General features: G+C 33.0%; 1 protein-coding gene and 1 long non-coding RNA gene across 2 annotated transcripts in view; both read right to left on the bottom strand.

Moving 5' to 3' along the window:
- Positions 1-11,258: 11,258 nt before the first annotated feature.
- Positions 11,259-12,046, bottom strand: LOC149543246 (uncharacterized). Its single transcript, XR_016355223.1, has 3 exons — positions 11,985-12,046; positions 11,830-11,884; positions 11,259-11,612 (listed from the first exon to the last, which is right to left on the bottom strand). It is a non-coding gene; the product is annotated as an uncharacterized LOC149543246 (long non-coding RNA).
- A 2,661-nt stretch (positions 12,047-14,707) lies between these two features.
- Positions 14,708-24,502, bottom strand: part of LOC149543245 (uncharacterized) — a 245,324-nt gene continuing 235,529 nt past the window's right edge. Inside the window, exon 8 of the mRNA XM_089798096.1 lies at positions 14,708-14,985. The gene's annotated coding sequence lies outside the window, so the exon portion shown is untranslated. The remainder of the gene's footprint in view (positions 14,986-24,502) is intronic.

Raw genomic sequence — 24,502 nt, 5'->3', positions numbered from 1 at the left:
ATTAATGTTTACATTTTGCAAGTCTGTTATATTTAGGATAGTGGATAACTAGTTGACGTTACTAGAAGTTGACTGTAGAGACCAAACTATGAAATGATAAGATATGAAGTTTTTAAGTAATTGTTTGTTCAATTGGTACATCTAGACCTTGGATAATTGATTCATCCTCCTATCTATAATTCTAAATATTCTAATAGAAATTATGGTTGGAGAATGAACCAGTCAAGATCACAAAGTAGACCACTCATCATGTTACAAGATACCCTATTACAAATAGGGTTAAAACTATTAAATGCCAAGGATGAGATGCAATTAAAGCCAATACATTAGCTAAATGGAACAACAAAAGAATGAAGATTTACACTATTGAAGAAATTGAATTCATTGTCAGAGTCATCACCCATAAATTTTACTAGTCAAGCAGACTTGACAATGTACCATGTGTTGCAGTGGACTTGGGTTGGAAAATTGTCAAGAAGGATCATAGTTATGATTTAGTTGAGCTGCAATTTACCCAATTTGTAGAGAATCTATATAGTATAAGGAAAGAAAAGAATAGTCTATGTAAGTTTGGATCTTTGATAGATTGCATTTTATTTTATGTGAAAAATATGTTTCCCACAGTTAGAAATGTTGTCTAGGATAAGTCAAGGCTTGTTACCAAGTAGATTGATGAGTTTATAAGACAAATTGAAGATAATTTTGAAACTATTATGATGGCTATTTTGAGGAATTCAAGAGGAAAATGAAGAATAGGTCTAAGGTACCACAATCCCTAGTAGACCAATAATATGATGATATATGCTTCTTAGTAGACACTTATTATACCTATGTACAAGTAGTTCTACCAAGAATTGCATGGTTAAGAGTTCTACCTATGAGGAAAACATTGATGAAGTTACTTCAACCATCACAACATTGTTGGAAGAATGCTGAGCCATTTAACAGATATGAAACAACCAAAGATGATGAAGAAGATAAAAGCCATGATTGAAAACTTAGAGAATGTTATAGAAGGAGTCAAGCAAGAGATCCCGTTACATATCACTAAAGGAAAAGGAGAAGATAGATCAAGTAGTGATGATGATAAAGAGGATGATACAAAAGGAAAATGCAAGGAGTTAGTGGGCGCCAAGCCACTAACTAAGAAAGGTAAGAAAATTGTCATTACTGAGCCTAGTGTAGAGAAGAGCTTTATGAAGGTGGTAACTAAATCTACACCTACAACACCAAAGGTGACAAGAAAAATAAAAGGGAAACTACTACAACTATCAAACCTTAGAGGAAAGGAGTTGTGAAGACAACCAAGCCTGCACTAGTCAAGAGCTCATTAAAGAGAAAGGCCACCACTGTTGAAGCTGAGCCAAGCAAAAAAGAAATGAAGCCATGAAGAAATCTTATTGTACAAAAAGATGATGAGGAGGATAAAGCTAAAAGGAAAGATTCATCAGTCTTAAGTCAATTTAGAGTGGCTACACACAAGAAACCACAATCCATTGATGAGGTATGCAAAAATCTTAGGAGTATTGCAAGATTATCAGGTATCTAGTACATGAAATATGATCCATTGAGTAGAGAGCACAATGTTAAAGTAGAAGAGGTTGTAATAGATATGATGGTGAATTTTAAGTACACGCCTATAGACTTAGGTAAGATGTTTCCTAAAGAGTTGTATAATAAGATTGATGGGAAGTGGAAATTTGTATTGTCCACTAAAAGAAAAATTAGAGAAACTACATTAGCACAAGTTAGGCTAAAACTGAGTAAAAGTCATTTTTTTTAGCATTGAGAGATTATACCAATAAGTTTTTACCAAAGAGAAGAGCATTTTTATATTGAAGAATAACATAGAAAATATTTTTGAGGAAAGTGAAATAATGTGGAAGAAGATTTATGGTTTGATGCCTGATGATGATCATGAGGATAAGGAAGAGAAGGATGAACAAACAAATGTTGAGCTGGATAATACAAAAGATTATGTCAATAGGAAAGATAATCAAGTTGACACTTTAAACAATTTAGTATAACTAAGTAGAGTATAGACATAAATTGTAGTTATAGATGATGAACCTAAAACTAGTCCTGTTAAGAATGTAATGACTAATCAAGAACACCAAAGTGTAAGTCAAGTTCAAATCAAGTTTGTCCAGTTACTATCCCATGCAAAGCTTAATGGACCTTGACCTTGTATTAATAAAAATTATGGATTCTCCAGAGATTGATTTACATGTGGCTATTCATCTGGTTGAAATTTCATCTATTCATGTTGCTACATTAATTACAATTGATAGGAAAGGGAATGTATAGGTGGGTGTTGCCAAGAAACAAAGTGTGTCGATAAATATAGGAGTAACCATACATGTATTTGAACAAAAAAAAGATACCATAGAGGGTAATTTTTGTGTAAATAAAGAAGACGAAAAGAAATATGAGAGCCAAAATGGTCAAGCAGATTAGTCTACTATAGGTCTAAGATCAATCACCTTAGGACCTCAAATTGAGGGAAGTAAGGAAGCATGCCAGCTGAGTTCAACCAATGAACTTGAACTATATTTAATCAAGAACAAATATGATGTCTCTGTATAGTAGACAAAAAGAGTTAAGAGTTAAGAGGAGAAGAAGAAGATAAGAGATGAAACAAAGAAAGCTAAGATGACTACTGAGTCACAAAATCTAAGTCTGAAGGTTTCAACACAAAGTTTATAAATAACTATGCTAAGATCTGGTACACCAAACTCTAAGAATAAGAAGTTGAAGAAGAAGGTGAAACACTCACCTCAACCTAGCAGTGGAAAACATGTCACCCTTGATGAAGAAATTATTGTGATATTTCTATCAGAATTTAACTGTGTAGTTCTTGAGTCAAACTCCATGACCCATGTTTCATGAGTAGTGACTCAACATGAATCTATCTCTCATGAGAACAAATGGAACACCTAGAACTCATTTGATTTAGGTTATGCTCATAGAGGTGAAGCATCAGGACTTCTCGAGAGGTCACCCATCCAAGTACTACTCCAACTCGAGCACGCTTAACTATGGATTTTACTCCATGGTTAAACCCACTTTGATTGCAACCCCATTTGCAAAACCTTCACCAAGTATTGTGTCTTATGAACCATTCATTAAAAAGCCCCTTAAGCTCATCAATTGATAAGTAGGAGATAATTTCCACAAGAAGTCAAATTGTGATATTGCTATTAGGATTTAACTGTGTAGTTCTTGATTCAAACTCATCGACCCATGTTTCATGAGTAGTGATTCAACATGAACCCATCTCTCATGAGAATAAATTCAACACTTACCACTCATTGGATCTAGGTAATGTTCATAAAGGTTAAGCACTAGGACTTCCTGGGAGGTCACCCATCCCAGTACTACTCCAGCTCGAGCTTACTTAACTACAAAGTTTCCTCCATGGTTAAACCCACTCTACTTGCAACCCCATTTGCAAAACCTTCACCACTTATTGTACCTTATGAACCATTCATTATAAAGACCCTTAAGCTCATCAATTGATAAGTAGGAGATAATTTTCACAGCAAGTCAAATTGTGATATTGTTATAAGGATTTAACTATGTAGTTCTTGAGTCAAACTCATTGACCCATGTTTCATGAGTAGTGATTCAACATGAATCCATATCTCATAAGAAAAAATGGAATACTTAGCACACATTGGATCTAGGTGATGCTCACAGAGGTGAAGCACTAGGACTTCCTAGGAGGTCACCCATCCTAGTACTACTCTAGCTTGAGCATGCTTAACTATAGAGTTTCCTCCATGGTTAAACCCACTCAAGGGTCAAAATCAAGCTCAAGGATCAAAATCTCTAATTCACATCTCTTGAAAAATTTGAAAGGGTAAATAACTCAGATACTTGTCCTACTTTCTAGGACGATTGGCTTAGGGTTAGGATTTGGAATCAAGAACTATCTCCCCTCTTTACCATTGAGATACTCTGATGGGGTAAGCTCATCCTAACAATTTAGGGAAGTTGATGCCTGATACCTACAATTTGCATAAAATCTGAGCATATACATATACATATAAATCTAAACCAAACAATCAATGGCGAGGAGTGGTGCATCGTGTAGATCCCAACTAGTAGGTGACTACGATTCCCTCCCTCAACCATATCAGAAACATCAAACATAAAGTAAAAAAATTCATGCACACCATACACATGCAAGTATGGGGTAAGTAACAATAGAAAACTACATATAAATCATCCATCCAACTATCATCATGAGATAATAGAAATCACTATATGAATATACAAAGCATCATCATCGAAAGAAGAATCATGAACACATGAAATAACCAAGTATCAAGTAGCTCATTTAATATATCATCTGAGTGTGAAATAACATCCAAATAAATTCGGTAACCAAGTACCACTCAATCATAACATATGATAAATCTAGCCTAAAAGAATTTGACAAAATAACATGAAAAGTGAACTAGGGGTAGGCATTACATCCACTCCCCTAGACTTAGGCTTACTACTAGAAGTCTACAAATAAGATAAATCTCAAACACTCAAAGTGTGGGTTCCATTAGACCATTTCCCCTTGTAGGAGGATAAGGCTCCATTGAAAACATCCTCTATGATCTACCCATATCTCCATTATGGGTTCTAGAACTGTAGGTCCCTGATCCAAGAACTATGGTTTCCATTGAGGAAAACGGGATGAGTTATGCCCGCATTTTTTGCATAAAAAAAATTCTCCATCAAAACTCCCTTTCACTTTAGGTGTGCTAGACTGCTAAAAACTACCCCCACTAGCAAAAGAATGAGTACTTTGAGTTGGTTGGTCATACTGATTGCAACTATTGCATTAAGAGTATTAAGAATCCCCAGAGTGTTGACCACCACCACCACTCTATGGTGGAGGATAAGATCCTCTCTATTGCTGCTACTACTGATTGCCTCCTAAAGAAGTAGGCTTCCTATTACTACCCATTCCCTAGTTTTGCGTGAAGTTGGACCCAAATGGTGCATGTCCCCTAATAGGTGCACCCACAAAACCACCATCTCCTGAAATGACATTTAGCTCCATGAGAATAGCTTGATGCACCACATCCTTGAGGGTTTTAGGTTGGAAAACCTTTACACCCCCAATGAAATGGTTATTTAGACCCTGAATGAAATGTTGTACCATCAGTGGTGAGCTATCACTGATCCCTACATAAGGCATGAGATTATAAAATTTTCGCTCATACTCTACCACAGTCATGGTATTCTACCTCAAATTATGGAATTCATCTGGCCTTTTCTGGTGTCACTCCTTTGGTAGGAAGTAATCACATAAGTTTTGAAGGAATAACTCCCAAGTAACAATGTTCATATCCACACCCAGTTTCTTTTCTTCAACATTCCACCATGTAGGCCCAATGAGTTCTAGATGTGTGATGGCATACCTCACTTTAACATTGGAGTAAAAGTCCTGCATAGAAAAACATCTATGTACCAACCCCATTGAAAGGTTTGATCTTGGACCTCTATAGGTCCCTCATTTGAGTAGCCTTAGCTGACCTCTATCTATCATTGTGGAGGTCTCCCTGAGGACTCTTAGATCTCTTCCTCTCCTCATTCCTAGCATAATGTGATTCCTCTTAATCAACACCCTTTGGAGGAGGTAGGCACTCTAGAATAGTCCTCATCATTTGTCTCATATTAGCCTCCTCTAAGCCATCATGCTCTTCTTTATGGCTCTCCTCCCTATTCTCTTCTTGAACATGACACTCTCTATGATTCAAAGGAGGACTATAATACATCCACCTCTCCTACGACCTCTACCTCAACTTGCACTATGACCTCTAACAACTGATATAGTCTTAGACACAATCTTCCTACAACATCCAAGAAAGAACAACAAAAAAATGCTCACAGAGTCAACAAAGGAATACCACTTTAAGCACAATCATAAGAAATATGTTTGATATCCAACTCAAGAGTTATTTGAGTTTTGTGTTTTTCTGTGTTCAAGTAATCAAGTTTGAAGTTTAAAGTGCTCAAGTTGTAATAGATACACATAGTTGTTTTAGTTTCATTTCAATTTAACTAGATGTCATATAGTGGTGTTCCAATATACCTAGAGCTCCCAATGTAGAAGCTTAGGCTTTGGAACCCAAAAGAATTAACCTAAAGTGTCACTAAGTTTACCAAACATTTTTTTTAAAGATTAAAACAAAAAGAGATAACATAGCGAAAGCAATAACTCACAAGGGGTCCATGATTTCACTTACATAAGTTTTATTAATACAAGTAGGATATACAACTTAATTCACATCATAGAATAACCACAAGTACGAATCCAATGAAATAATATACAATTACATAAAATGCCACATGGCATAACTAGAATGCATAATCATCCTCTGTACAATTAATAGGGTATGAAAAGCTGAAAGAATATACATCATGAATAAATAATACATATCATAAGATCACTAGATAATCAAGTACAATACATCAAAATATGACCACCAAACATAAACACAAGATCAGAATGAAAAGAACAACTACACAAGTACATCCGACAATGAGATCCAATTGTTGGATCTCAATGGTATAAGAAACACTACCACCCAACCTCATGGAACCTAAATGGCCCACTCCCACCATATTGAGGAGATAATCTCAAGGCCCAAATGGTTACAAATCCAACAGTCATAACCATCATCTAGGTCAAGAAAATCCTGATAGCAATCTATCTCAAAGGTACCAAGACACAAATAAAATCTAATCCTGGAGGCAACAATGATACATAGGAAATCTACCATGTAAGTGGGAAAGTTTCATTACATGAGCCAACTCTAGAGTTACCCTGGCAACCTCTTTGGACTCTAACCCTCTAGTGACTCTATGTGGCATCAATATCCTTTTGTACAACCAAGGCATACTAACGAGGCAAGGTCACAACCAAGCATCCTCTTTACTTCCATCTTAGCCTGCACTAGCACTTGAGGCATGTGTGAGGTAAATTAATGACTCTTATTAATTCATTTAAAGCCCATTTAATTAAATATTATCACTTATTAAAACAACCTACAATGGGTTACCTGGGAAACCTCTTTAGGGCTCTGGCCTCCACTACAAGCCACTTCCCAACATACATATAGATAACCTACCCTAAGCTAATAAAAAGTATAACTCATAAAATTACAATATTCACCTCAATCCTATACAAGCAACTGGAAAGCACCAAAAGATAACTCATCAACAACTCATAAGTTACACCAAGAAAATCACAATATTCACCTTAGTCCTATACAAGTAACTGGAAAACACCAAAAGATCACTGATTGAAACTTCATAGGTTACACCAAGAAAATCACAATATTCACCTCAATCCTATAAAAGCAACTGGAAATAACCAAAAGATAACTAATCAAAACTCATCACATAAATAGGTGAATACATCACAATGATTGGGAATAAAATATCATGACCAAATAACATACATAACAACATCATAAAACTAATCACCTCCCAAGCCTCTGGTATACATCCTAACTATTCAATGTATTAAGTCAAAACTAACCCCAACTCAAAATAAACCATACATCACACTAAATGCATATTCATAGTCCATTTGGTTTTGAAAACATAAAAGTTGATTTTCACAATTGGTTTCAAGTTTTTCGGTTTCAAAATGTCATATATGATACAGTTTTTTTGAGTTTACAAGTATTCCAAAAAAATCCTTAGGGTTTAAAAAATATTTTTTCAAATAAAATTGATCCATCTAAATAAAATCCATGTTTTAAACAGAAAACAATCAACTCCCTTATTTATAAACTGATTTACAATTTCCAATTTAAAAATAAATAAAAATAAATGGAAGTTTCAAACAAAATCTTTAATTGAAATAATTATTAAAATCTAATAATAACTATTACATTAGTAATAATAATTCTTTCTTCTTAACAATTGTTGAAGAAACCTGCTCTTTGAATATGAAAAAAAGTTTTCAAAAAATCCAAAAAAAGTAGGAAATACGACTGTTTAAGACCGCCTCTACAGACAACCCAAAACCCTAGTAAAACATTGGATAAAGTGAATTCAATTCTACGCTCATCTCACAAAAAGGTTTTTGCAAACTTCAATTATATTGTTAACACTTCAAATGCATTCTTCATTTTAGAGGGGATATAGGATTTGGAAGCCCAGTTTAGACGAATTTTTTTTCTCAATCCTAGATCCATTGCAGTATTGAATTAGGTAGATATAGTGGAAAAGACAAGACGACAAATATTATCATTGCCAAAGAATAATATCAACAATCAAACTAGCTATGACACTAACAAAGTATGTAAAGCCAGAGAGATGGAACAAAGTTTTGAAGCTTGTTGCTGATATGATCAGGATTGCAGTTAGTAGGTCCATTGGTGATGGCATTTTCAACTAAAATTATACATGGTGGACCAATAGTGATATTATTGGGACATTTATCGATTGTTTGGCCAGAGCTAGGGTGGAGCAATGGGCTATGATTAGGCTCTATTGCAATATTTTTGACCTAGTCTGGTGAATGGGGCTAGAAGAAGCCATCAAAAGCATTGACGAGAAGCTCAAGAATCCCCTTCTAGAAAGGTACATGGCACACCCACCTGGTGTCCCAAACTTAGTTGTAGTGATTCGACATCCTTCCCTAGTCATTCATGAGAACTTGGTTTTCTATAAGGAATGGCCAAAAGTGGAGGCCAACATTCAGTTCATCCTCCAGTGGAGAGGGATTGTTGAAGATGACAATAAGGACTAGCTTAAAAACCACCTAAACATTTTTAAGGCTTATATTCATCCAAGGGTGGTACTGAACAACCTAGAGGCTTTGAATTTCTCCACCCCTAACATGGAGAAATCTAGTAGGGAGAAAAATGCATTTGAATTCCCACCTAACTTCTAGCTTGAGAAGCCCAATGTCATATCATAGATCATTATGGTTTATTGGAAGTATGCATCTGAGCTAGGTGGGCTCTCTGGTGCTATGTTGGTGTCTAGTTCTTGGTTTAACTCCTAGTAGCATTGTTTGGGGGTGTCCCCTATTTTTTCTCCCTTGTTTTCCTTGCAACAATATGTAAACATTTTGTTCCCGTTCTCGGCTGGTTGTTTGTATGCCTTTCCTTCTATGTTTTAGTGGGTTTTTGTCTCTATTCTCATCCTATTTTGTATCAAGCTAATTATATAGCATATGGAAGGATTGCAGATATTGGTTATCAAGTTTTCATCCTAGCCCTTTTCCTGATAATGGCCTATTTATAGGGTAATCTATCTATCATGAATTTTAACAATATGTAATTTACTCGATTAATACTTATGAATGTTTCCTCTATATTTGTGGACTTTGTTTCAACTTATTATTTGTCACTTTTGAACAATGATGATTGCGAGATTTTGAAGTTTCCCTTCTATCTTGCTTGATGGTGTTGTCTTTCAACATTTATAAAGGTAATGAGCTCAGTATTTCAATATCTGAAAATGAAAATAATGAAGCAAATATGTAGTTCCTTACTCATTGTTAGTTAATATTTCACTAGTACAAAACAATAATATGTGACTTAAAAAACCACTATATGTGACTAAAATCAATCACGTGACTAACAATAGTTAATATGCAGTCATTTATAATGCTACTAAATGATTTTAGTCACATATTTAGTGGTATATTCAGTATTATATTTAATCACATATTTAGTCATATATTTGATATTTGATTTAGTCACATATTTAGTGGTATATTTAGTAGCATATTTAATAACCTATTTAGTATATTTACTAACATATTTGATAGTGTATTTAGTAGCATATTTAATAATATATTGGTCACATATTTAGTAGCATATTCAAGAGCATATTTAGTCACATATTTGGCACATATTTGATAGTATATTTAGTAGCATATTTAATAGTATATTTAGTCACATATTATCATATTCAATAGCATATTTAGTCACATATTTGGTAGTGTACTTGGTCATAATAGGGCATGATGGAATTGAGCCACCATCCTCCTGCTTGTAAAGTGGGTACTCTTCCATTAAGCTAACACCCTTTAAAGAATACATAATAAATTATTATTTATTTCATTTCATTCTCAATATAGCACCCAAAAGGTTAGGGACCTGTATTTCTAGAAATGGGAGCAATAAGGAAACATCCAATCAAGTTGATAGTTTAAAGGCTCCTTTTATTTCAAAAAATAATTCTAGTTTTACAAATTTAAATCAGACAGAGGAAAAGGGAACTGGGGTAATGAATTTTATATTTAAAAATGGTGTCCAACTTGTTACTAACAATGTAGAAGTGCATCTAGTGACTAGAAGATTTTTTCAAGTGCGTCATCCAAAAATAGACACTCTGTACTATATACAGTGTTATTGCCTTAATGACACTCTACACTAGCCATTGGCATGACATTCCACTAATAGATGAAAAGCCACTAGTCATAAATAGATGAGCCAGAAAAACCACACACTGAACTCTTCATAATCCATACCATCCATGTACCTATCAATACAAGAATGTTTTCTTGTACCTAATTTTCGTGGTTAGCCACCTCTAACAATTTCTAAAAACTTAGACATTAACACTAATAATACAGTGATAATATTTACATCATAGTAAATTATTTACATAGTGAATAACAATGACTAATTATTGTTAAAATAAAAAATGATATTAAACAAATTGAAAAATCCCAATCGCATCTCAATAAAGCTACCAAACCATAATTTCACTCCTCTGACATGTCTTAGTTTCTAATTTGCATATATCTAAAATGTTTGAGAAATAAGATAAACAATTACCAAGAAACTGAATGTCACTTGAACATAATACAAAGGGAATATTGAGAAAATATAAACCAAGTGGTGATAAATCCATAAATAAGCCCATCACTAAAGAATCAAACTCTTAATTAGGACATCAACTTTAACAGATCACTTAACTCTTAGTAACAATATTTGAAAATTATCTACATTGATGTTTGAAGGTTACAGAGACAACTATAAAGATATCTTAATCTAATCAATCTAGTTAGGTTGACATAGCAAAATGAGAACAATAAGGAAAAACAAATGCTCAACGTGATAGGGTAACTGGTAACATGCAACACTACCAACACTGATAAAAATAGTATTGTACTTATCAATAATCAATAATTTCCAATATAAAATTGGCAATAAAATCAATTAACAACATTATATTTTCTCATACCATGACATAGAATTGTGTGGAAATGGTTCACCCTCTCCTCTTCACTGGGAAGATTTATGAGAAGCATTATAGGATCCACACTCTTGATAAGATCAAAGTCCTCATATGCTTCATCTCCTCGAAGAGTAACAACCAAGAAAGTACTTGGTTCAATGTGAAAATGACTGTCAAAGTATTATAGACTATTTGAAAATATTGTGACAAAGAAGAATCATTAGCCCTAGCATATGCCTTTACAATCATACCTTTTGGTAAAAGCTTGTGGGTACTAGCTAAGAGTTCTTGTGAATTTACAAGGACTATAGCATGTGCCAAAGGTTTGGTAGTTGTTTTGACAAAGGTACCAAAACTCCCATACTTATATCCAGTAATCTTTTAATTACCAGCCTCTACACCCACACAAGTGTTGAACATAAGTAAAAAATCCATAAATATGTTTCTTTATTTAACTTTTCCAAATTTTCATGAAAAGTAAAATCCATTGAATCTAATAAGTTACAAAAACATAATAGAAAAAAAATTATTGGAATATAATCAATATGCATCTCTACCATTTTTGTACAGGAATGGAAAACTTAAAAAAGTTGAAAGGACAAACCACTTTACTGTCATCCACAGGGGGAAGCTCCCTCAATAGGATTAAGTCCAATATTGCAAGATCCTAGAAGACGTAAAGTTATATATTAATGTTAGAATATTATATTTTATAATAGTGATGACATTGTGATACAACACATGGACAATAACTATTAGGGCCATACCTTAAGTGGCATGCCAATGATGAGCTTCATTGCAAGTGACTTGTACAAGAGCTTGAGAGTCTACAATAGAAGATAAATAGACAAAAAAGCTTATTTATCAAACAAAGCATACTATCATAACAAAGAGTCAAAGCTAAAAACTTCACATTTCATGCACTAGGAAGTTAAGAATAATCAAATGAAATCTTACACCTCATCAACTATTTGGGGCCATAGAGATATTATAGCAACTATCATTTAATAGAATGAAAAATTATATCCAAAATTTCACCTTCAACTGATCAAGAGTAACAAATATTAAAACTAAACCATCTCGATGCAAAACACCCCTGTAATCTACCATGTGAAAGGAATTCAATTAATGATAAGCATGAAAATCATCTATAGAAAGAGATATAAAAACATAATGTAATTTTCCTTAAAAAGTATTGACATCAAGACCAACTCACTTTTACAATTTAAGCCTCCCAGATCAAGTGTCAAGATTTTAAATGACTAGAAATAAGAATGATAGAATTGAATGAATTAATTAAGAAGTTCAAATATCACAAAATTAAATTCCTTCAGTCGAGACATTGGTTGAGTAGAAGTACAACAAGAAATAATTAAACAAGACTTCCACTATGGAAAAATAAACATCAATATAATTTGAAATGGAGAATATCAAACAAATTGGAAAATGGAACTATATAGATTCTAGAAAAAGCAAGCTTGCAAGAATAAAGTGTTCGATTGGTTTTCTTAATAGTTCATCTGCTTTCTCTATTATTTTATAGTTGGGAATCGTACTAAAGTAATCTAGAATGAATAGAAATAGAATTTGATGTACATTCTTATGAATTGGTTCAAACATCATCTTAGTGTTTAAAAGATAAGCTTCTAGCAGAATTTTTCCAACATTATTAATTAAAGAAGACTAAGAGTTTTTGTCACATGTAGTTGATGAACCATACTTTCTTGCTTGCTAAATACTCTACACAAATATTAGATGAGTTGATGGTGAAGATTCAACTAGATAATTCTATTTTGGTAAATACCGAGATAATGGCATTCCCTTGTTGAACTAAAATACATCATCTGCTAGAGATGGAAATCCTAACTGCAAGCACCCTTGGCCTTAAAACTCAAAATCTATAAATACATTAGGATTAGATGTAGATTCTAAAATTAAATCTAAAAATTTTGCCATCTAATTCTCCAGAGATGATCTTCCATTATCTAAAAGACTCAAGTTCACCATGCCTCATTATATTGTATTTAGCCTCTTCCAATTTGGATTCACTATTCTATTTCTGCTCATTGACATATTAACATTTCTCATTTATATTATTATTTCTCACTCACATAAATACACTTTGTTCATATTAACATCATCCAACATATTCTATTTGATAAAGGCTCTATGTCAATCTTTTTATAATCACTCCCTCGGGTGCCTAATTCATCGTCACAATTGCAACCTAGTATACATGCACAAAGTGCCTCGTCTCCATGTAAGGATTTTCTTTATTCACTAATACAATAGCATCCATACTTCCAAATCAAGAAGCTTTTGCAGATGCCATAGTGATTATAATATCCTCATATAATTTTCCAAGGCTCATCTTGTATCACTACTCCAATGTTCTTCAAAATATGCATTCAAGATTTGTACTTTTATATCTCTGCACTTAATCTACCTTGAACTATAATGCAGTGATATCAATGACCTTTGCCATCATGAATATTCAATATTATTACTCAATTGGAGGCCCTAAATTTTGAAAATATTAGGGCTCTATCAGAAACAAAGTCCATAAGAAAGAGAAAAGTGATGTTAGCAAAAAAAGCTTCTCAAGGAGCTAGGATGCTTGTGAAAATGCCATGTACTAGTAGTCAAGCCTCCATAGGAGCAAATGGAAGTGCATAGTTCTAAAGGGCCAAAAAAAATTGTGTTGCCTAATAATCCCACAAAAGTGATTGGCAAGGAAATGTTGGATGGACTACTACCAATGGACAACATATCATACTGCATGTATCTGATTTCAAGGTCCAACTTGCTAAACAAATCTTAATAATATTTATTTTTCATAACTTTTAAAGCATAGGGAATGCCTCCTATAGAGGGTTATATACCTACATTGTAGGGTTGTCCCATGAGCAGCCCCCTATATAGGTGGTTCTTGAAAAGATAGTAGTGGGGTATTTCATCCCTATCCTGCCACCCCTCACATAGTCTCCCTTTAGATTCTACCCTTTTCACATTATGGATGCATCACTAGGGTAAATTAAAAAGAACACTCTTTACAATACACTATTGTGACATTTTTGTATTTTTTCTCTTGATTTACATCCTTCCAACTATCATTCAACGAAAAAAGTAAATATATAAATGTTAGATAATTTATAATACATAGATTATCCCAAATATGAATTAATATTCCCCCAATTTTTGACAAATCTATTATCAATTTTTAAGATTTCTCCCTACTATTATTGATTAACAGATGCATTTGAGTGCACAAATAAGAAATGTTGAGAATTGATGAATTTTCAACAACTTAATTCTGTTACGCATCTTGGTTTTGAGATTTATAAAAAATACGAGGTTAATATTATTCTCTTGCTTTAAGAACACTGAAGCATTTATTCCCAAATAAGATTTTCATATATAAAAAATATTTTTTGAATCACAAGATACCTTTTATTTTGGCATGTAGCTATGATTCCTATTGGAATATGAACAATGTGGATAACACTATCTATTGTGTTAGCATGTTGACCACTTGGGTATCTAGATTAGAATGTTTCAATATGAAGGTCATACTTGTTGATCTAGAACCCAAAAGAAGTATCAATTAGGATAGGAATCATAACTATAGTAGCAAATGAAGTATGTCACCACTTTGCGCTATCAAATGGAGAGATCTACACTAATCTATGGACACCAACTTCTTCCTTTGCATATCCAAATGTGAAATCTCCATCCAATCTCATTGTTGCTTGCTGGAAATGCAAATATCTGTTGATGGGTTAACATTAAAGAACATATCAAGAAACTTTACATGCATTAAAAATAAGCTAAAGTTCAAAAATCATGCATAAATATATGAAAAGATAAAGCTTAGCATAAAATTACATCAAGAAAAGATATCAAAATAGAAGGTCTTTAAACATGAAATTTTATATAGTATATTCTCAATAATGGTCTCCCAAGGGAAATGGATGATTTTATTTATAAGGTATCTCAGCAGGGAATCCTTATTATTCATAACTTCCACATTTGTATCGTTGCACTAATTTATAGGCAATCACACATACCTCAAGTAATAAAGTACAAATTACAAGGTACAAGATGCCTTTGTGAATAGAAAGTAAATGCATCAATATCTAAAATGTTGTCTATCATAAACATGTGTGTAGTTATAAGATAGTATTATAACTCACACATTCCATATAGTATATGTATAATGTCTTTGATAAAAAGTCAAAAGAGGGGCATCAATCATCTCCGTGGTGTAGCAACGAATGTCTATAAAGAATCTCAATCATGACCTGGAAAGATTTTAGGTTATGCTACATAAGCAGGCATGGCTAATCAAGTTGATATGAAAGTAAAGAAGGTTGTCCTAACTTTCAATCGACATTTAACACAAAAGGTCAATGTATCCACACTTCTAAAGTTTTCTCATCAAACAATCCTAAAGAAATTTAGGCCTTATCTAAGCATGTCACCATAAACGGGGAGTAGTGATGGAGAAAATAAAAGTATCATAGGTTTGTAGATTTAGTCTATCTAGAGATGCAATAGTTAGGAGTTAAGGATTTAAATATCATTAAAATAAAATGTAAAACATTAGTAAAATCAAATTTTCTTCTATGCCCTTCCAAAAGATAAGTTTAAACTACTTATTAAATATGGTCCCAGCAAGAAAACTTAGAAGAGTATTTATAGCAACTAATCTGTCATGCCCAAAATACGAGGGCAAAACACACAACAATTTTTTTTTAAAGTTAAAAATTAACATACTCTAAGTGTGATGTATTTGTGTTCATAGTTAAAGTATAGGTTCTCTACAAAACATCTTAAGTTAATCACTCAGGTTTTAAAACAACTAATTTCAATTACTTAAAAGACTTCATATTTTACAAATTTTAATTACACTTTAAATATTACATCTCTAGAGCAATAGTAAAACCATAATTTACCATAATTTAAGTCCTATTAACTTTGATCATTTATTAATCTATTTAGACAATATTAATCAATAATAAAAACAGACTTATTTAAAACAAAAATTTAAAAATACAAGACTAATCATTCGATAATGAACTTGATATTAAGATAACGTCTATCACAAAATTTAAACAAACTTTATTAAAACCTTATTCTAATATCAATTTGTTTGAATTAAGGATCTATTTTAAAGTAATAATAATAATGATGATAATAGTAATACATTTAAAATTACATACACTAAAATCTAAACTAAATTAACATGAATAAAACTTATCTAATTTAAACAAAAAGAAATAAACAATTGAAATAGAACTACACAATATGATCTATCTAAATATTAAAACTTATAAAAGAAAAACTAACCCCAACTACTACTTACCTCTAACTTGAAACCCAAAAACTTTTCTTTTGATTTAAACTACTTACTAAACTAAACTAAGTTATAACTAAAACATTGACTAACACTTAATGAAAAAAATACTAATCCTAACAAACTAACTTTAATAACATACTAATCTAAAGTTTTGTTTAAAAACTAAACTAACCCTACATTATCCCAACCCCCCCACCTAAACACCTACTCCAACAAGTGGGAATAGCACACCTCCCAAGCTTGGGTGCTTCCCAAGTGCATGTCCAAGTGGGAGAGATCGACATGAAAACCAATGTTAACTCCCTGCGTGGATGGCAAGGAAACAAGCACATGGAAGAAAGGGAGGTGGGTAAAAGGTTTTAACATTGATTTGACTTGTTTTTGTTTTTTGATACAAGTCTCCATACTCAAAAGCAAACCTGCCCCACTTTACCAAGTGCTGCACAACCATAATGAGGTCAGAGTTTTCCCCTCTCTCTCTCACGTCACATCAAGCCTGGGTCAAAATTCGTTGGTAGCAAAGGATGAAAGAAAGTTTGTTTAAACCCAAGTGCATGGTCATCTACTAACATGCTTACCTCCCATTGGTTTTATGAAATACCACTGGCAAGTGAAAATCTTGGGGGGTACGTGAGAGTACTAAATAAAAATGCAGATTTTTTAGGGGCTTGAATCAACGCCCAAATGGAAAACAAGTGGTATGAGTAATGTTAAAAGTTTTCTTGGTGGGATGGGGGTAGAGATAAGGAGTTAAGTATTAAAGTTAAGTAGGTAGATAAATTAGGATATTTTAGGTATAACAATAGGTATTATCTTTTAGTATTCTATATTGTTTTTTGTTTATTTTATTTTTGAATTTAAATTTATAATAGAGAATCAACAAAGAATATTCTTTGTTTTCACATGGGGAATTAATTTATTTGCCCATACAAAATCCAGAGAGTTTTTGCTCTCTTGGGACAATTTTTTTTTTTTAAGTCTTTATTTTTCTAAGTGTTGAAATTTTAAGAACAAAAGGCATAAAGATAAATTTTTGTCTAAGTATGAATACCAATTTTATCCATTATTCAAAGAAGGGTATATATATATATATATATATATATATATATATATATATATATATATGCTATTGAATTTTTGCTAAAACATAGTTAAGCCAAGAATTGAATAACTTCTTTAAACAACATCGCAAGATTTATTTTTGATTTCAATAACCACGAAAATGAATCTACATTCACCACATAATTTTTGTCTCAACATATATGAAAATTGAATTTTTCCTATAACATCATCATCATTTAATCTTATTTCTAATATGCACCCATATAACTGAAAAATACAAAAAAAACTCATGAGAAGCAATAATACTCAATCACCATTTTATTGGCAACCTGATTCAAAGGCTCAGCCAGGAAAGAACCAAGAAGAAAACCTGGTGTCGTTGCCATTACAACAAAGTTTTTAAATACAATTTACATGGGATTCCAATCCCAAAATTATAACAATCAAATAAATTTCTTTCATGACCCTTATCAAGGAATCCATATCATTATCTACAATAAATTGCTAAGATCGTGGAGGGAACGAAATATGACTAGGTAACAAACGAACATAACAAGGAGACAAAAATCAACATTCATATCCATACTAGGTTTTCACAACAGGATTCAACATTGAATCAAAACTAGGGAAAGGTGGATTTTTCCAATAAGAGATGTCAGACACAACACCAAATTAGGTGCCCAATCAGGGCTATAACTCAAGAACTTTTGTTCTTCCATACTTACATGCCAAAACTCATACGTGGTTTGTGCTGACAAGTAGGGGCCCATAACACCCTACCCTCTCTCCCTCTTCTCATCATGAGAAGAGAGTCTACACTATTGGAGTCCAACTAAAAAGACCTTTCTCGAAATTAGCCACTCCTGCCCTATCCAAGGTTGAGTAATGCCAAAACACCCATACAAGAAAAATTTGAAATTCAAATAGAAACATGAAAGAAAAACATTCAAGAAAACATGGTTTCAATCCTTCCCAAGCATACCCCACATACATACAAGCATACCAATAAACAACACAATAGCATAAGCATGAACCAAGCATGAAACATCATGAAAAACATGAACAACATGAATAAGAAGATGAAGAACTCCTACCTTCACAAAGAGGTTATGGTAATATGAAAAAATTGAGAAGAGCTTTTCCTTCCTTGCCTTCAATCTTCCAAGACTCCTCTCTAAAAGTAGAGATTGGGTAACAACCAAAACTACTCCAAAAAGGGCCTCCAAATAAGATCCAAACTCAACCACCAAAAAAGCAATAACTTCCCCCACTCACCTAAAAATCTAGAAGTTTCTAACTCTACCAAACCTAAGGTTAACCTCTAAGTGGAGTTGTGGTTATTCAACTCATGGTAACAACTTTCAATTTTCGTACAAAGGCAAAAATAGACTTTTTGAGTGACCTCAAAAGTCAACAAAAGGGGCTTAAGGGGTGAAAAATGCTCCCAACCCATACCCATACCCCTTGGGTATAAAAATTTCATGATTTAAGGTCTTAGGAATTGATTTGGAACCTAACAAATGCTAGGAATATTTAGGACCATCTAACAACTCCAAAATGCAGATTAAGCACTAATCCGGATTAGGGGTGACTAAACTCGATCAAGAAACAAATTAGTGAAAAAGGTTATTAACTTAGTCCGAGTTAGGTCCAAAGGTTATACAGATAACCCTAACTAGCATGCTGGAATGTATATGCAATTCACGAGTTTCAAGTGACACTATAAGAACACAGTTACAAACATTAACATTTACTGATCACAGAAAGGTACATTCATACATCTCACAGTACAATTAAGTACAATTAAGTTACAAACAACAAGGTTTCCACGAATGGCACATATGGATTAGTTTCGTTCCTCCGTCGGGTTTCTCAGCTAAAATATCTTGCACACTCATTGCACACATTAGTAGCCCCATAAAATCACATGCACATATGTATATACATATCAGGGAATCACATAAATTAAAACATACATCTTTCAATCAATCAAGGTTTCTTTCATCCTACTCATCTTCTTTAATCATTAAAATTTCATACTCAAAGTGTTAATCCTACATTTACTTACTTTAGCAACATACATGTTCATAAAGCATTAAATGACGAACTCAAATATCTGAAAGTAAACATCACACAACATGAAATAATATAATATGTTCAAAGTATCTGATAGTGTCTCGACATCTCGAGTTGTGAGTATCAAAATAATAAGGTATCAACTATGCTACGAAGGGTCAGGGGGAGGCCTCACATAATCCACTTCCTTATTATTAATCAAGCTATTCACCTTTAATAGACATCAAACAATGTCTTGTTTCAAAAAGCAAGGAATCTCTTTTAAATTCCCAAGCTAAGTATAAGTTCCATGTATATGCCCATGTACCTAAGAGGAAGAGAGAGATAACACAGTAAATAAGTGAATTATTCATATGAGGTAATGCAATTCTCTATTTATCATGCAACCTACTGACCTGGGAGATGCATCAGTTGAGTTCCTTGTGGAATGGTCCTATTATTTGGTATAAATGAGTAAAGAGGGTCAAAACAATTTTTTACTATGGCAGTTATATAAAGAATCCTCAACTTAGATCCTAGGGTGATCTATACCATTGAACAACTATTAACATTCCTGAAGAGACTAAATACTAATGCCTCTACTAATATACTCCACACCATGCATATAATCTATTGCATCAGTCCTTTATGAGTTCCTAAAATAGGAACAATTATCTCAAAACCCAATAGTTGTAGACTTGATTATAATCCCTCAAAAATACCTTAATTTAAATTTTCCTTTTAGAAAAGTCCCTTCAAAATTTCCATATAGGAAAATACACACTCTATGAAGGTGATGATTAGAAGGGTCATTGAAATGTACTTCTATTGAAGATAAAATGAGTAATATTGATGGTTTGATCAATATTGTTGACTGTTCTCTATAACAACACAATTTTTACTATTTCCAAGACACTTTTCTATTGGTAAATGGATTGAATGGGTTCTAAAACATATTTGGGTTTGTAGCACAATGAATTAACTCTATTATGGATGTAATTTGAGCACTAACCATGAATTGTAGAGTAAGAATAAATGAGTTTTCTAAAAATAGTTCTAAAACCCTCATTTACTAGCGTTTGATCAATCATGAGTTGATAACTCCTATATGAACCATGGAAAAATCCTCCAATTGTGTGATCTAACACTATATCAAGTCTTCTTTCTAATGTAGAATATTTGATTTCAAAACACCGCATGGCTATTGAAATATTTGATGCCCTAGTGGGCTTACATGGTAAGTTTTCATGGTTTTAACATTTAACAGTTAACGCAACTGATCTCCAATTATTGATGTTTAAAGGTTATTTGGAAGGCATAAAAAGGATAAAATAAGGTTGAGACAACACTAATAATCTCCTACAACATGTATGACAATGCATCCATGGAAGATTGGCACTAATTTTGTGCACATATGATTGAGACTGTCATGCAATGATAGTCATACACACAAAATAATTTTGTTTATTTCTAAGGTGATCTAATACCTAATGAAGTTTAGCATGGATCCTCTTTGGTCCAATAGCCTTGCAACTAAAGGACATGGTCTTCACAATGTTGATGATCTAAATCCCTATGTTTTATGTTTAAGGTAGTGATAGTCAACTTGTAAAGTTTATTTGTCATTAAATATGTGATTTATTGTTATGTTGTGTATGAATGGAAAAGAGGATGGAAAATTGACTAACCTTGATGCTTTATAATGGATTGTGATCAAGATTAAGATTGTTGAGACAATATATTCTAATGTGGATAGTTAATGCTTTGACTATGGACAACAAATAAAGACATTTTCTGTGATAGGGTGAAGTGGCTCAATAAATACTCTTTTGAAAAGTAATGTAGAAGTCTTATTGTTGATGAACTGTTGTTTTACATTTCCAAATAAGGGTTAGGCATGCAATAATGTTTGTGACATTGAGGGTGTAACACCCTGCCAAGGGATCCAAAAGAATTAATCTAAAGTTTTACTAAGTTTTCCAAACATTTTTTAAAGAAAGAATAACATACACATCAAACATAAAGTAGTAGAAGCAATACATACAATCATACAGAAGAAATAAAAGATTATATTCCTTAAGGATCCCAAGAAATTAAATCACATTTAAATTTAATTAATACTAAGTCTAACAAATACCACATCCACATGAAAGCATAATTATAAGTTCAAGTTCATTTAAATAATATACATTTGTTCCGAATTGTGAGGCCTCACTCTGACACATCTTAGCATAGTGATACATTATTATTATTTTGATATTCACAACATTATCGAATAATTGAACATATTATATTATTTCATGTTGTGTGATGTTTACTTTCAGATATTTGAGTTCGTCATTTAATGTTTTATGAACATGCATGTTGGTGAAGTAAGTAAATGCAGGATTAACACTTTGATTATGAAATTGTAATGATTAAGAATAGGAGTAGGACGAGAGAAACCCTGATTGATTGATAGATATATGTTTTAATTTATGTGATTCCTTGATATGTATATACATATGTGCATGTGATTTTATGGGACTACTGATGTGTGTAATGAGTGTGCAGGATATTTTAGCCGAGAAACCTGACAGAGGAACGAAACTGATCCCTATGTTCCATTCGTGGAAACCTTGTTTTTTCTAACTTGGTTGTATTGTGAGATGTATGAATGTATCTTTTTGTGATCAATAAATGTTAATGTTTCGTAATTGTGTTCTTATAGTGTCACTTGACATTCGTGAATTGCATATGCATTTCTGCATGCTAGTTAGGGTTAACTGTGTAACCTATGGACCTAAGTCAGCCTAAGTTAGTGACCTTTTTGTTATTTTTTAAAATCAAGTTTAGTTACTCCTAATCTAGATTAGTGCTTAATCTGCATTTTTGGAGTTGTTAGATGGTCCTAATTATTCGTTGCAATTGTTGGGTCCCAAATCAATTCCTAAGGCCTTAAATCATGAAATCTTTATACCCAAGGGGTATGGGTATGAGTTGGGGGCATTTTCCACCCCCCAAACCCCTTTTGTTGACTTTTGAGGTCACTCAAAAAGTCTATTTTTGCCTTTGTGCGAAAATTGAAAGTTGTTACCACAAGTTGAATAACTTCAACTCCACTTGGAGGTTACCCTTAGGTTTGGTTGAGTTAGAAACTTCTAGATTTTTAAGTGAGTGGGGGGAAGTTATTGCCCTTTTTGGTGGTTGAGTTTGGATCTTATTTAGAGGCTCTTTTTGGAGTAGTTTTGGTTGTTACCCAATCTCTATTTTTAGAGAGAAGTCTTGGAAGATTGAAGGCAAGGAAGGAAAAGCTCTTCTCAAATTGTTCATTTTACTATAACCTCTTTGTGAAAGTAGGAGTTCTTCATCTCCTTTCTTCATGTTGCTTATATTGTTTCATGCTTGGTTCATGCTTATGCTATTGTGTTGTTTATTGGTATGCTTGTATGTATGTTGGGTATGCTTGGGAAGGATTGAAACCATGTTTTCTTGAATGCTTTTCTTTCATGTTTTTGTTTGAATTTTGAAGTTTTCTTGTATGGGTGTTTTGACATTACTCACCCTTGGATAGGGCAGAAGTGGCCAATTTGGGGAAAGGTATTCAGTTGGACTCCAACAGTGTAGAGCCTCTTCTTAGGATGAGAAGAGGGAGAGAGGGTAGGGTGTTATGGGCCCCTACATGTCAGCACAAACCACGTATGAGTTTTGGCATGTAAGAATGGAAGAATGGAAGTTCTTGAGTTATAGCTCCGATTGGGCACCTATTTTGGTGTTGTGTCTGACATCTCCTATTGGAAAAATCCACCTTTCCCTAGTTTTGATTCAATGTTGAATTTTGTTGTGAAAACCTAGTATGAATATGAATGTTTGATTTAGTCTCCTTGTTATGTTTGTTTGTCACCTGGTCAGATTTCGTTCCCTTCACGATCTTAACAATGTATTGCTGAAAATGATATGGATCCCTTGATAAGGGTCATGAAGGAAATTTAATTGGATTGTTGTAATTTTGGGATTGGAATCCTATGTAAATTGTATTTAAAAACTTTGTTGTAATAGCAACGACATCGGGTTTTCTTCCTGGTTCTTTCTCGGCAGAGCCTTTGAATCAGGTTGTCAATAAAATAGTGATTGAGTATTATTGCATCTCATGAGATTTTTGTATTTTCTTTGTAGTTTTAGGAATGAATATCAAAATGAGATAAATAATGAGGTTGATTTATGCAAAAAATTCACTTTTCAAAAATGTTAAGACAAATTTTTGTTATGTTGGAAACTTGATTTGGCTTTCTGCTTATTAGGAAAAAAAAACTGCTCTTGCTTTATTATGATAGCAAACCATTAAACTCTATGATTAATCTAACTCTTAAAAAAAAATTTATAATCCCCTTGGCTATAAATCATTTTGAAAATCTACATTTAAAAAAAAAATGTGTCTCCTAGAGCAATATGGCCTCTGGATTTTGTATGTGTAAAATGCTTTAATCTTTTGGGTGCCATAGAGAATATTCTCTCTTTGATTCCCTTTGAGACCTTTTTGTGTAATAAAAAAAATCAAATGAAATTAAACTAGGAAATTTAAATATATATATATATATATATATATATATATATATATATATATATAACAACATATCCTAATATCCTACCAACTTAACTTGAAAACATTAATTCTCTCTCCAACTTTCTTAGGCGCCGTTCTATTATGGCTAGGTGGAGTTTTAAATGGGTCATAGTCTTATGTATTGATGGCATCTAGACCCATCATGTCCCATCAACTCGCAGGTCTGGTACTGTCCAAGTGGACTAGCGTGGTAGGGTAGTATTAAT

This window comes from Cupressus sempervirens, chromosome 8 (genome assembly GCF_028749045.1).
Source record: "Cupressus sempervirens isolate cs-2001-9-10 chromosome 8, ASM2874904v1, whole genome shotgun sequence".
Classification (NCBI taxonomy): domain Eukaryota; kingdom Viridiplantae; phylum Streptophyta; class Pinopsida; order Cupressales; family Cupressaceae; genus Cupressus; species Cupressus sempervirens.
This window is presented reverse-complemented; position numbering and strand designations above follow the sequence as displayed.